We start from the raw sequence: 15,657 nt of genomic DNA, 5'->3' as shown, positions 1-15,657 counted from the left end.
GACCTGGTTTTGGACCGCACGCGACCCAGTTTCGAACTTGACCAAGATATCATCAAGATGAACATTCTGACCAATTTTCATGAAGATCCATTGAAAAATATGGCCTCTAGGGAGGTCACAAGGTTTTTCTATTTTTAGACCTACTGACCTAGTTTTGGAACACACTTGACCCAGTTTCGAATCTGATCTAGATATCATCAAGATGAACATTCAGACCAACTTTCATAAAGATCCCATGAAAAATGTGACCTCTAGAGTGGTCACAAGCAAAAGTTTACGGACAGACGGACGCATGGACGACGGACGCCACGCGATCACAAAAGCTCACCTTCTCACTTTGTGACAGGTGAGCTAAAAATCAGATGAGCTAAAAATAGTTAATAGTTCTTGTTATTTATCATTATTCATGCAGATTCGAAAAGATCAAGAGTTGTCTTCTAATTTTTACAAAGTAACATGTTTTAAAGTTTCCAGCTGGCATCACTGGCTGAAAGCAAAGGGGGAACATGGGACTTCAGTTCTATAGGTTGGTTCCACAACTGCACTCTGAGGCTGATGACGTTGATTTGGCAATCCATGCAGCTGGTGATGTGGCCAGGAATGTCAGAGGACTTCAAAGACCTGAGCTCCCTCTGGGACCAATACGAAGAGGGAGAGGAGAGTGGAGGTTTTATAAAAGGTAAGCTTCAAGTTTGTGCCAAAATTTAATGATATGGGTGAAGATGAGGAATAACTAGTTCAAGTTTAAAGCAAATCTGAGATAAGGAGAAAAAACAAGAGGGCCATGAAGGCCCTGTATCGCTCACCTCACCTACTGGCCTAAAGATCACCTAGGTTAACATTCTGACGAGGTTTCATTAAGATATGGTAATAAATGTGGTCTCTAAAGTGTTAACTACCTTTTCCTTTGATTTGACCTTGTGACCTAGTTTTTGACCCCACATGACCCAGATTCGAACTTGACCTAATGATCATCAGAAGTAACACTCTGACTAAGTTTCATGAAGATACATTCTTAAATGTGGCCACTGGAGTGTTAACAAGCTTTTCCTTTTATCTGACCTAGTGATCTAGTTTTAGACCCTACCTGGCCCAGATCTGAACTTGACCTATTGATCATCAAGATCAACATTCTGACCAAGTTTCATTAAGATATGGTCATAAATGTGGCCTCTACAGTGTTACCTAGCTTTTCCTTTGATTTGACCTGGTGACCTAGATTTTGATCCTACATGACCCAGATTCAAACTGGATATTGAGATTATTAAGATTAACATTCTGACCAAGACTCATGAAGATAGCCATAAATGTGGCCTCTACAGTTTTAACAAGCTTTTCCTTTTATTTTACCTAGTCACCTTGTTTTTGACCCCAGATGACCCAATATCTAAATCATCCAAGATTTTATTGAAGGTAACATTCTGACCAAGTTTCATTAAGATTGGACCAAAATTGTGACCTCACAAGCTTTTCCTTCCATTTGACCTGGTGACCTAGTTTTTGACCCCAGATAACCCAATATCAAACTCGTCCAAGATTTTATTGAGGGTAACATTCTGACCAAGTTGCATTAAGATTAGGCCAAAATTGTGACCTCTAGAGTGTTAACAAGCTTTTCCTTTAATCTAACCTGGTGACCTAGTTTTTGACCCCAGATAACCCAATATCAAACTTGTCCAAGATTTTATTGAGGGTAACATTCTGATCAAGTTTCATTAAGGTTGGGCCAAAATTGTGACCTCTAAAGTGTTAACAAGTTTTTCCTTTGATTTGACCTGGTGACCTAGTTTTTGATCCCAGATGACCCAATATCAAACTCGTCCAAGATTTTATTAAGGGTAACATTCTGCTCGAGTTTCATTAAGATTGGGTTAAAATTGTGACCTCTAGAGTGTTAACAGTCAAATTGTTGACGACGGACGACAGACGGACGGACGGACACAGGGCGATCACAAAAGCTCACCTTTGAGCACTTTGTGCTCAGAGCTAAAAAAGTGTGAATTTTTTTAACCAAGGTGGGGATGCGAAAAAAGGCCGGCACTGACACAGGGGTGAGTAGGATACTCTCCAAATACTTCGTATAGTCAAGCTAAAAATGTAATGGATGAAGACAGTACAGGCATGTCAAAGGTGGCATTGTGGAGATCAATTCCCGCAACAGCAGTAAGGCCTGGAGACCATGTCAAAATAACAGAAGTGGTTGTAATTATCCACAACAGTGTAACGTCACAACAGTGTAACGTCACTGTCTTCAACACCCTAGACAAAAGAAGAGGGTATGGATTGTTAGCCAATACTTAAGTACTCTGCTCGATGATCGCCGTGTGTCATGAAGCTTGGAAGTCACTATACCAGATACTTAACAAGAGCTGTCTGATGACAGCGCGCTCGACTATTCGAAGAATTGATTGAAGAATGGGGTCAAAATATTTCCACAGATATTCACACAAAAGAAATAAATAGATTAGACAAACAATGTTCCTGTATTTCTTTGATTTCGGTTAGTCTTGCACTAAATGGCAATGTATGGACCAATTTCAAAGTCCAAAAAGTGCCATAATTCAGTCAAAATAGTTATGTACTTTTGCCTACAGATGAAAATCATAATGATAAACAAGAGTTCAAAGTTTAAAAGCCATATGTCAAATAGTTTTGACAAAACATGGACTTGTATGAAAATAGAACCAATTTCAAAGTCCAAAACTGGCCATAATTCAGCCAAAATAGATGACAGAGTTATGTACTCTTTCCTACAGATAGAGACTATTATACTAAACAAGTGATAAAAGTTTCAAAGCCATATGTCAAACAGTTTACAAAAAATATGAACTGGTACGGAAAACTTAATCAAGATTTCTAAGTCAAAAGGGGCCATAATTCAGCCAAAATCCTTGATGGAGTTATGTACTCTTGCCTATAACTGGATATGGTGATGGTAAACAGGTGTTGAAAGTTTCAAAGCTTTATCTCAAAAGACTTTGTCAAAATATGAAGTGGTACGAAATATTAACCCAGATCTCTAAGTCAAAAAGGGCCATAATTCAGCCAAAATCCTTGATGGAGTTATGTGCTCTTGTCTATAACTGAACATGGTGATGGTAAACAAGTGTTGAAAGTTTCAAAGCTTTATCTCAAAAGTATTTGTCTAAATACGAACTGGTACGAAAAACTTAACCAAGATTTCTAAGTCGAAAGGGGCCATAATTCAGCCAAAATCCTTGATGGAGTTATGTACTCTTGCCTATAACTGGCCATGGTGATGGTAAACAAGTGTTGAAAGTTTCAAAGCTTTATCTTAAAAGACTTTGTCAAAATATGAACTGGTACGGAAAACTTAACCATGATTTCTAAGTCAAAAGGGGCCATAATTCAGCCAAAATCCTTGATGGAGTTATGTGCTCTTGCCTATAACTGGCCATGCTGATGGTAAACAAGTGTTGAAAGGTTCAAAGCTTTATCTCAAAAGACTTTGTCAAAATGTGGACTGGTACGAAAAACGTAACCAAGGTGTGACGCCGACGCCGGCGCCGTGGTGAGTAGGATAGCTCTACTTATTCTTCGAATAGTCGAGCTAAAAATTGTTTGTGTGGTCTACCAAACCATCTTGTCCCTTGTGACAGGTGTTTGTTTATATTCCAGACCTGAAGGAAGATTTGATTACTTTTTACAGGCATCAATATCATACTCTGCCTCTATCACCTTTGATAGAATACTATGCCTCTAGTGCCTTTGATAGAAGAGCAAGAAATGCCTCTACTAAGCAAAAGAAATGTTAACAAGAGGGCCCAGATGGTCCTAGGTCTCTCACCTGAGTAACACACCATATCATGTTTTACCTAGAGATTTCATGGAGACAAATTATCTGACCAATTTTCATTAAGACTGGAACAAAAATAAAACGTGGCCTCGAGTGTAAAGAAGTATTTTCTTTGATTTGACCTGGTGACCTAGTTTTTTTTACCAAACAACAAACATTCTGACAATGTTTCGAGCAAAAAAGTGGCCTCTAGAGCGTATATAAATTTTTCGTTTTAGTTTTCTCCATAAGCCCTGCTAACCTATGAAAATTGAAGGTTCTAGGTCAAATGGTTCTCCGCAGTTATTGATCAGAAATGAAGTGTGACGGACGGACAGACAGGGCAAAATCAATATGTTTCCCCTAGTGGGGGGAGACATAAAAACAGTGTCATCAGATATTGTAAGGTTGTTTGTTTGTTTGTTTTGGGTTTAACGCCGTTTTTCAACAGTATTTCAGTCATGTAACGGCGGGCAGTTAACCTAATCAGTGTTCCTGGATTCTGTACCAGTACAAACCTGTTCTCCGCAAGTAACTGCCAACTTCCCCACATGAATCAGAGGTGGAGGACTAATGATTTCAGACACAATGTCGTTTATCAAATAGTCGTGGAGAACATACGCCCCGCCCGAGGATCGAACTCGCGACCCCGAGATCCGTAGACCAACGCTCTTACCTACTGAGCTAAGCGGGAGGGTATACAGAACAGAATTTTAGAAAACAATCTCATACTCTCACCAGACTCACAAGTCAAAGGAACAGAAAACAGTTTAAACAAGGCAGTCTGAAAGACAGCTAAATGCCCCGCTACTGTTATGTATAGGGAAAGGGTAAACCTTTGACCTTGAGCAGTGACCTTGACCTTGAACTGACAATCCTTCCAGGGGTTTAGAAGATACAGAGCGGACACAAAATGGACGGCTCAAACCTGTAACCCTGTTGTGACCTTGATTTTGAGCTGGCACGGTTGACTAATGAATTCTGCACATCCTCTTGATGAGGTGATCATTTGACCCAAGTTTTATAAAATTCCTTTCTTGAGGTTTATTTTTAGAAATTTTTTGAAGATTTTCCTATGTAAAATCAAGTGACCCCTGGGGCGGGGGTCAATTTTGATCCCGGGGGTCATGATTTGAACAAATTTTGTAGAGGTCCGCTAGGCAATCCTACATGTCAAATATCTAAGCTCTAGGCCTTCTGTTGCTTTTTTAGAAAATTTTTGAAGATTTTTCTATGTACAATCAAGTAACCCCAAAGGGCGGGGGTCCATTTGACCCAGGGGTCATGATTTGAACAAATTTTGTAGAGGTCCACTAGGAAATGATACACCTCAAATATATAAGATCTAGGCCTTCTGGTTTATTTTTAGAAAATTTTTGAAGATTTTCCTATGTAAAATCAAGTGACCCCTGGGGCGGGGTCAATTTGACCCCGTGGGTGATGATTTGAACAAATTTTGTAGAGGTCCACTAGGCAATGCTACATGTCAAATATCTAAGCTCTAGGCCTTTTGGTTTATTTTATCTTTTTTATTGAAGATTTACCTATAGAAATCTATGCAAAATCAAGTGACCCCTGGGGCGGGGTCAATTTTGACCTCGGGGTCATGATTTGAACAACTTTAGTAGAGGTCCACTAGGCAATGCTACATGTCAAATATCTAAGCTCTAGGGCTTCTGGTTTTGTAGATGATTTTTAAGATTTTCCTATGTAAAATCAAGTGTCCCATGGGACGGGGTCAATTTTGACCCTGGGGTCATGATTTGAATAAACTTGGTAGAGGTCCACTAGGCAATCTTTCACACCAAATATCTAAGCTCTAGGGCTTCTGGTTTTTTAGAAGAAGATTTTTGAAGTTTTTCCTTTCGGTTGCCATGGCAACTAGAGTTCTGCATGGAATTCGATTCTTTGAACAATTTTTGTAGAGCTTCACCCAAGGAACATTCCGTGAAGTTTTGATGAAATTGGCCTAGCGGTTTATGAGGAGATGTTGTTTAAAGTAAAAGTTTACGGACGCCGGACGGTGAGTGATCCTAATAGCTCACCTTGAGTCTTTGGCTCCGGTGAGCTTAAAACGAAACAGGACAGGCAGGGAGACTTGAGAAAGCCGCAGAGGAAGCTTCAACAGAAGACGTGAAAAGGGAGACGGGAATGCTTGAGCAACAACTCAGTTGCGACATCAGAATTCTGGAAGGAATCGCCCTGAAATTACTGATCACTAGAAAAGTCCTCAACCTAGTTGGAAGATACTTCATAACGCATGTGCTGGTGTATGTGAAAAACATCATGGTGCCATACTATCGAACCCAGCTCCAACTAGCACCCTTACAAAGACCTGAGTCATAGAAAGTACCAGTCTTCTGCAGGCTGTCAGAAAGAAAGATCCACATCTGACTGCTTAGTGTGAATCAAAAAGAAAACTGTTCTGGCTATCGATCCAAAAATCATCAAGGATAATGAGGGAGTACTACGTATGGGCGTTACGCATGCCAAATCAGACAACAAAGATCAATGGCAAATCAAAGAAAATGTTTCATCTATTAAAGGTGAGACTCAGTGATGCAACAATCTATGAGCTGGAGCAGCACATGAGTAGAGAAGTTGTAAATCATATTATAGATAGTAATGGTATAGAACAAACAGAATTTAGAACAACTTCGACATAATTTTCTAGGATCAAAACATGCCAAACAAGTCACATAATTATGAACTTTATACTTAGTCTAGATTGTTTTGAGAACTGTGATGTATATTTTGTTATGATATAAAAAATGTATAAGCATTCGGTGACTTTTGTATACATATACTTAAGTTTTTGTATACTACAGTGTTTTATTTCATTATACACATGATCATGCGAAGGTTTATTAAAGACTATAACCTCGAGATTTTAGAAAAGTAGAAAGTATTTTTTGGGCAATTAGAACTATATATCTGTAGTATTCTTCACACTCTATAATATGTAATTGGCAAAATACGCTCAACCTATTTCTGTTGGTGTGTCTTGATGTTTTAACTGGCCATGTTTTTCCAAGATACTGACCTGAAGGACAAAATAAATAAAAGTCCGTCCTGACCTACATAGGTCACACATGTTAGCATTCTATTCTAATTTAGTTTCATGCAGTCTGGTTTATGAAAAATCATTAGAAGAAAAATGAGAATCAATTTTTGGTTTATATATTATTTTGACATGTTAACTTGAATTAAATAAAAAGAACGTTGTTTTACCATAATTTACCCAGAATCAAATGGCTATGACTCCTATTAAAAGGAATATTCAGTTTCCAATGTGGTAACAATGAACCGTTCAGGTCAAAATTATATCAGAAAATCTGAAATGAATCTATTTATGAATAAGGCCATAAAATTTGGTTCCTAGGAATTGATTCACTTTGAACAATATGGCATTTTATAACACTCCTTATGAAAATGAAGAAGATACTGAAAATGAAAAAGATTCACAAAGTTCAGACAGTTCATCTGAAGACTCTGAGGAAGAAACTATGAATGATGAAGAATTGTTTGATGTAGACTCACGATGATGAACCCTTGTATTCAAATGTAGCTTTAAGTGATTCTGAAACATACAGGAGAAGGCATTGGCTACTTAGTAATTATACTATTTTACCTGATATGTTACTTTCCACATCTAGCATGTCTAATAAATGAAAGCCCAACCCTTTTATTTTCTAAAAGAACAGCCATTCTTTTCATGAAATTATCACAATTATTGTTAGTTTACCCTTAGTCTATGGAACCTTTCTTACAACTATTTTCAAATACTCAAACAGTTATAGTATCAAACATTTAGATGACAAGGCAATATTTAGATCTAAAACATGGCAGTCTGAAAGACAGCTAAATCCCCCGCCACTGTTATGGATAGTGAAAGGGTAAACATTTGACCTTGAGCTGTGACCTTGACCTTGAACTGATATGGCTGACCCATGAATTCTGCACATAGTCTTGATGAGGTGATCCTTTGACTAAAGTTTCATGAAAATCCTTCAAAAGGTTTAGGAGATACAGAGCTCAAACCTTTGACCTTTAGTTGTGACCTTGACCTTGAGTTGACATGGCTGACACATGAGTTCTTGATGAGGTGATCACTTGACCAAAGTTTGATGAAAATCCTTCAAGGGGTTTAGGAGAGTGGACACAAAATGGAAGGCTCAAATTTCTGACCCTAAGAAGTGACCTTGACCTTGAGCCGGCATGGCTGATTGATCAGTACAGCACATCGTGATCATTTGACCTCAGTTTTATAAAATTCCTTCACGGGGTTTACGAGATATAGAGCAGACACAAAATGGAAGGCTATAAACATTTGACCTTGAGTTGTGACCTTGACCTTGAGCCGGCATGGCTGACTCATGAGTTCTGCACATCATCTTGAATAGGTGAGCATTTGACCCAGGTTTCGTATGAATCCTTCAAGGGAATTAGGAGATAAAGAGCGGACACAAAATGGAAGCTCAAACCTTTGACCCGGTGTTGTGACTTTGACCTTGAGCAAACATGACTGACTCATGGGTTCTGCACATCGAGGTGATCATTTAACCTAAGTTTGAAGAAAATCCTTCAAGGGCTTTAGGAGATATAGAGCGGACACAAAATGGAAGGCACCAAAATTTGACACAGAGTTATGACCTTGACCTTGAGCTGACATGGCTGACTCATGAGTTTTGCACATTGTCTTGATGAGGTGATCATTTGATCCAAGTTTCATGATTATGCTTTAAGAAGTTTAGGAGATTCATAGCGGACATGAAATGGAAGGCTCAAACCTTTGACCTTGAGTTGTGACCTTGACCTTGTGCTGACATGGCTGACTCATGGTTTCTGCACATCGTCTTGATGAGGTGATCATTTGACCCAAGTTTCATGATTATCCTTTAAGAGGTTTAGGAGATACAGAGCAGACATGAAATGGAAGGCTCAAACCTTGAGTTGTGACCTTGACCTTGAACCGGCATGGCTGACTCATGGGTTCTGCACATTGTCTTGATGAGGTTATCATTTGACCCAAGTTTCATGAAAATCCTTCAAGGGGTTTAGGAGATACAGAGTTGACACAAAATGTTACAGAAGGACGGACGGACGGAAGACGAAAGGACGGAATGACGGATGGAGACCATTCCTATCACCCCATACCACGAGTATTAAAGAGACACAACCAAGTATATATATTCAGGCATTGAATATTGCCTTTGCTCACTTCTCAATTATTACTCAAGTTAATCTCATTTTCAATGTAATCTGCATTAGTTATAAATAAACCGAATCTACATTGTATGTTCTTTTTACAAATACAATGTATAGTAAGTTTTGTGTATTCAGTCTTTGAACACTCAACTCTTCAAAGAGTATACAAAAATGGGATAAGTTATCTAATAATTTTAAGATGTTTAAAACCAGCTAAACAATATACAAAGCAAAAATACCCTTTTACAGTCAAACCTGCATTAAAGGTTACCTATATCATGTATATGTGTGTACAGAGATATCACTTTTCTTGTTAAAGATTACCTTTACATGTATAAAGATCGCCATTCACTGGTTTCATTTTCCATTTACATTTTACATTTAAATAATGACAAAATTCAATATTACTTTTCAGCTCCATATTTACAGGTTAGACTGTATATTAATACAATAACTGACATAATTATGTTGAGGTCAACATGTAGCTTTGTTGATAAGCCCATTATTACTTTCAGGCAAGTTAACAAAACAACAAAGTGGTTGAACAATAAGTCTAAAATGGGTGTATAACTGTATATATGGTATAATTTTAAAACTACAACTGCAACTATGTAACTGAGCCACTCAGGTTAATTGTTCTGTAGTGTGCATAAGAGCAGACATCAAAAAATGTTGCTGCATGTCTAGTAATTTTAAATATTGTTTAATAGCAGAGACATAAAAAGTTACATTGTTGCAACTGCTATCTTACTAAAAAACACTATTTCCATGAACTGAATAACAGCACCAACATACATGGTATTACTTTTTTAGTTTTCCTTAACTGATCAAAAAGGTCTCACTAGTTCAGTTAATCTGATCTTTTAACCTAAAGAACCATACTGTACATTTTGATTGGATACTCCACTCATTAAAATATTGCATTTTGCGTTCACTTGGTGAGTGATACATGTATTTAATCATAAATTGATAAAAAAACAACTGAAAATTCTCTATACATCTACTAACTTACCACTTTGTAAATGAATGAAGAATACCTTGGTTGACCGTATGTCTCCAACAATACTTTTCCAACACATTACATTTTCTTCAGAGTTCCATATTTTAAAAACGAAGTTTCCAAGCAACCAGGTTGCAGAGATGCAACAATGTATAATGTCAAATTCACTGCTACTCCTGATATATATATATGTCCCTTTCACAAACTACAAAATCAAACAGTTTCTCAAATTTATTAAATTATCTTCAAGTTTCTTGAAATGCATTTTCAGTCAAGGTGGAATAAACCTACAATGTATCATTGCTAGGCATTGTCCAAGTATTTTTCCTTTCTCTTCCCTTTTCACAACTCTCAAAAATCCATTTTTTTGGAATTAGCATAAATTTTGTTTCAAATTTCCTTGTTGCTTTATGTTTGCCTATGCTTTAAGACCAAGATGTTCAACTAGTTTTCTGTTCTCCATGTTTCTGTTTCTTGGAAGTTACAGGCAACTTAATAGTCTTCTTTCTCTTTTTATGTTGGTCAAATTATTAACTTTTAACAGGTGCATAACAGCCAGCATACAAAATCATCTGTATATGTATCTTTCTTCACAGGATTTTATTCTCGCTTTATCTATGTTTCTTCCGAGTCAGATCCTTTGTCTGCAAAATTTGCATTCAACCTTTTTTTTTAACATATGTCCAAAATCTTAAATCAGACAATTATTTAGTTTCTCGATATGATCACCTCTGACATCATCATGGACTTTTTCAACCTTGATTTGTTTCTTTAAGAACCTTTTTCCCCGCTTCTATTTTTTTTTTGATAAGCACTACCTGTTTCAGATCTGAAATATTATTCTAGAAGCATCTGAGCTTTCAAGTCCACATATACATGGTAAAGTTTCATTCGACAGGTGAAGTCAAGGTGCCTTTTTTGGTCAAAGAATCATCAGATTCAACTTTGGCATTTTCAGTAACAACATGCAGCTCTTCAGATCCACTTTCTTTCTTGTCTGTTTTATGAGCTGGATCTGTTCACAGTCCTAATCTGCCAAATAGGGTAAATTCTTCATTTTGAGTGATCAGACTTTTCTTTAAAATTATTCTTTTCCACAGTTTCATAAAATTTACCTGATATAATTATCCTCTTCAGTATTCCAGGTTTCAAAGCCATCAGTCCCTTATTTTTCTGTATTTTCTGTTTCCAACATGTTTACAACTTTTTTGCTCCAACCCTTCTACTCGCATCTTTTTATATTCTGTTGTTAGTTCTGTAGCTGCTTCTTCCCTTATACTGTCTAATTCATAACTTTGTTTCTTCCTGAAGTAGTAATTTCATACAATGATACCAAAATGACAAATCAAAATTGGTATCTAAATATATATATTGGAGCACTGGCTGAAACAGCTGCAGGTATCAGCAGTGAATTGGTTAGAAGTCTGCTTTTTGGTTTACAACAAAACTTTTTGTCATTTGCCAAAACTTCATCAAATGATTTCACTACTCCGGGCTGTTTCCTTATTGTGTAATGACACAAGTCTGGCACATACATTTGTACAGATTTCTTTTGAGACACGAAGCCTTTCTCCTCCAACAGGAATGCAGCAGCCATTACTACAGCCTGCAAGAGAAATAGTATTTAAGAAATTTAAATATATGTACTAAACAAAGGTGTATACAAATCAAATACGTAAAGGTTATTAGCTTTGTATTGGGAAATATGCACATGTTCTGCAGTGGAAATATTGCGTAACTTTAGGAGCTAAAGAACTAGTGCATATTTCCCAGTGCAAAAAGATAATAACCTTTTTATTACATAAGTATCTAAACCTGTAAATGTAATGAAAATATCATAAATTTGTTCAATAGCCTGAATAAGATTGACAATACTGAACTAAATAAAATAATTAAAGCAACGACACACATTAATTATGTCATGCACCCTTTATGAAATTCAGGCGTCAGTGTATGGAAAAATACTGATGTTTCCGGTACCATTGTAACTCAACTGGGAACAGAAACTAGTTTGTAATAAGGGTTAATATAGGTTTGAATGATAAATCATATCAAACATTGTTGCATTGGTTAAAATATCTGTTGTAATCTTTTCTGATCGTCATTTCAGAATATTTCTGCAAGACTGACTGCATATATTTTACTAATACTTTACATCAGACAATGTGTGTTTTGTTTTGACTGCTAGCTTCAAAGACACCTGTCCACAAATGCAACATGGCACATGTAAATTAAAACAAACCAGTTTCTCATTGGTTATTTTTACTTTGTTTTTTTTTACCAAGGATGGAATGGGCCCAGGCCAGCGATTTGGGAAAAAATAGCTTGGTATTTTGGAAAATGGGAATAAAAAACCTTATGTAATGTCAATTTTTGGGGGAAAATGCATGATTTAAAAGAAATTTTCTGGGGGAAGGGGTCTGTTAACAGCCCTTATTATAGAAGGAACAAATAACCTGTTTTATTCACAAACTGGTGGTGATTTACCCGAGTTCCAGAGAGAGAAAAAGGTCGCCCAATAATTTTCCCTTTCAAGAGCACATGTGATCTAATTTAGGACTAAATACAAAAATGCTTTAACCAATTTCATAATAATTCATCAAGAGCTTCATGAGAAGTTATTTTTAAAGTATTTCTATCTTTAGCTCTAGTGGCCCCTAAAAGGGGTAAGTGCCTAAAATGAACAGAGAATCTTAAAAATTAATGATGCTACAGGCCAAGAGGAAGATCCATGGAATGGTTGTTTATATGTATATCTATTTTCAGCTCTTGGAGCCCTTAAAATGAGCCATTAGTGCCCCCATTTGAACACAAGAGCACCGCCTTGTGGGTGCTGACGCTCATCTGATTTTTTTATATATAGAAATATTGTCCTACCCATGATTTTCTAAGTCCAAAAAGGGCCATAATTCTTGCAAAAAGCAGGATGGAGTTATGTTTCTTGATGTACTGAGTCAGCTTCATATGATGGTGAACAAGTGTTGCAAGTTTCAAAGCAATAGCTTTGATAGTTTAGGAGAAAAGTTTACCTAAACATAAAACTTAACCAATAAATCTGATATTTTCTATGTCCAAAAGGGGCCATAATTCTTGCAAAAAACAGGACAAAGTTATGTTTCTTGCTGTACAGGGTCAGCTTATGATGGTGAACAAGTGTTGCAAGTTTTAAAGCAATAGCTTTGATAATTTATGAGAAAAGCTGACCTAAACATAAAACTTTACCAAGAAATCTGATTTTCTAAGTCCAAAAGGGGCAATCATTCTTGCAAAAAGCAGGATGGAGTTATGTTTCTTGATGTACAGGGTCAGCTTATGATGGTGAACAAGTGTTGCAAGTTTAGGAGAAAAGTTGACCTAAACATAAAACTTAACCAAGAAATCTGATTTTCTAAGTGCAAAAGGGGCAATAATTTATGCAAAAAGCTGGATGGAGTTCTGGTATGTTTCTTGATGTACAGGGTCAGCTTATGATGGTGAACATGTGTTGCAAGTTTCAAAGCAATACCTTTGATAGTTTAGGAGAAAAGTTGACCTTAACATAAAACTTAACCAGGCAACGCCAACGCCTATCATGTGATGACAATAACTCATCATTTTTTTTCAAAAAATCGTTGATAAATCAATATCCTTTCTATCGATGACGGCTCTAATTTCCATGTTCTGTCCGTTGTAACCTTGACCTTTGATAGAGTGATCCCAAAATCAATGACAATAAGGGTCATCTACTCTGCATGTCCAATCATCCTATGAAGTTTAACATTCTGGGTCAAGCGGTTCTCAAATTATTGATCCGAAATGGTTTTCCATGTTCAGGCCCCTGTTACCTTGACCTTTAACATAAGGGGTTATCTAGTCTGTAAATCCTATCACCCTATGAAGTTTGAAGGTTCTAGGTCAAATGGTTCTCATGCTATTGACTGGAAATGGATTTCCATGTTCTGTCGGCTATGACCTCAACCTTTAACAGAGTGACCCCAAAATCAACTAGAAAATGCTTTTGTAAAAAAGCGCATGTCTCCCCCAATGCAAAGTCCTATAGGCAAGAAGTCAATAGGGGTCAGGAGCGAAAGTCAAAGAGACACTGATGGTTGGCTGCAATAGGGATCATCTACTTGGCATGTCCAGTCGTCCCGCTAAATTTCAACACTCTTGGCCTAGTGGTTCTCAAGTCACTGTTCAGGCTCCTGTGACCTTGACCTTTGATCAAGTGACCTCAAAATAAATAGGGGTCATCTACTCTGCATGTCCAATCATCCTATTAAGTTTCAACATTGTAGGTCAAGTGGTTCTCAAGTTATTTCCAAAAAATGATTTTACATGAACAGGCCACTGTGACCTTGACCTTTAATAGACTGACCCCAAAATCAATAGGGGTCATCTACTCTGCATGTTCAATCATCCTATGAAGTTTCAACATTCTGGGTCAAGTGGTTCTCAAGTTATTGATCGGAACTGGTTATCAATGTTCAGGCCCCTGTGAACTTGACCTTTAAAGGAGTGACCCCAAAAACAATAGGTGTCATTTACTCTGCATGAACAATCATCCTATGAAGTTTCAACATTCTGGGTCGAGAGGTTCTCAAGTTATTGATTGGAAATAGTTTTCCATGTTCAGGGCCCTGTGGCCTTGACCTTTAACAGAGTGACCCTAAAATCATTAGGGTCATCTACTCTGCATGACCAATCATCCTATGAAGTTTCATCATTCTGGGTCAAGTGGTTCTCAAGTTACTGACCGGAAATGGTTTTCAATGTTCAGGCCCCTGGGACCTTGACCTTTCAGAGTGATCCCAAAATTGTTAGGGGTCATCTACTCTTTATGACCAATCATCCTATTAAGTTTCAACATTCTGGGTAAAGTGGTTCTCAAGTTACTGACCAGAAATGGTTATCAATGTTCAGGCCCCTGTGACCTTGACCTTTAATGGAGTGACCCCAAAATCGATAGGGGTCATCTACTTTGCATGTACAATCATCTTATGAAGTTTCAACATTCTGGGTCAAGTGGTTCTCTAGTTACTGATCGGAAATGGTTTTCCATGTTCAGGCCCCTGTAACTTTGACCTTTGATGGAGTGACCCCAAAATCAATAGGGGTCATCTACTCTTTATGACCAATCATCCTATGAAGTTTCAACATTCTGGGTCAAGTGGTTCTCTAGTTATTGATCGGAAATGGTTTTCAATGTTCAGGCCCCTGTGACCTTGAACTTTGACAGAGTGACCCCAAAATCAATAGGGGTCATCTACTCTTTATGACCAATCATCCTATAAAGTTTCAACATTCTGGGTCGCGTGGTTCTCTAGTTATTGATCGGAAATGGTTTTCAATGTTCAGGCCCCTGTGACCTTGACCTTTGACGGAGTGACCCCAAAATCAATAGGGGTCATCTACTCTTCATGACCAATCATCCTATGAAGTTTCAACATTCCGGGTCAAGTGGTTCTCTAGTTATTATCGGAAATGGTTTTCAACGTTCAGGCCCCTGTGACCTTGACCTTTGACGGAGTAACCCCAAAATCAATAGGGGTCATCTACTCTTCATGACCAATCATCCTATGAAGTTTCAACATTCTGGGTCAAGTGGTTCTCTAGTTATTGATCGGAAATGGTTTTCAATGTTCAGGCCCCTGTGACCTTGACCTTTGACGGA

The sequence above is a fragment of the Mercenaria mercenaria genome, chromosome 16 (genome assembly GCF_021730395.1).
Source record: "Mercenaria mercenaria strain notata chromosome 16, MADL_Memer_1, whole genome shotgun sequence".
NCBI classification, from domain to species: Eukaryota; Metazoa; Mollusca; class Bivalvia; order Venerida; family Veneridae; genus Mercenaria; species Mercenaria mercenaria.
This window is presented reverse-complemented; position numbering follows the sequence as displayed.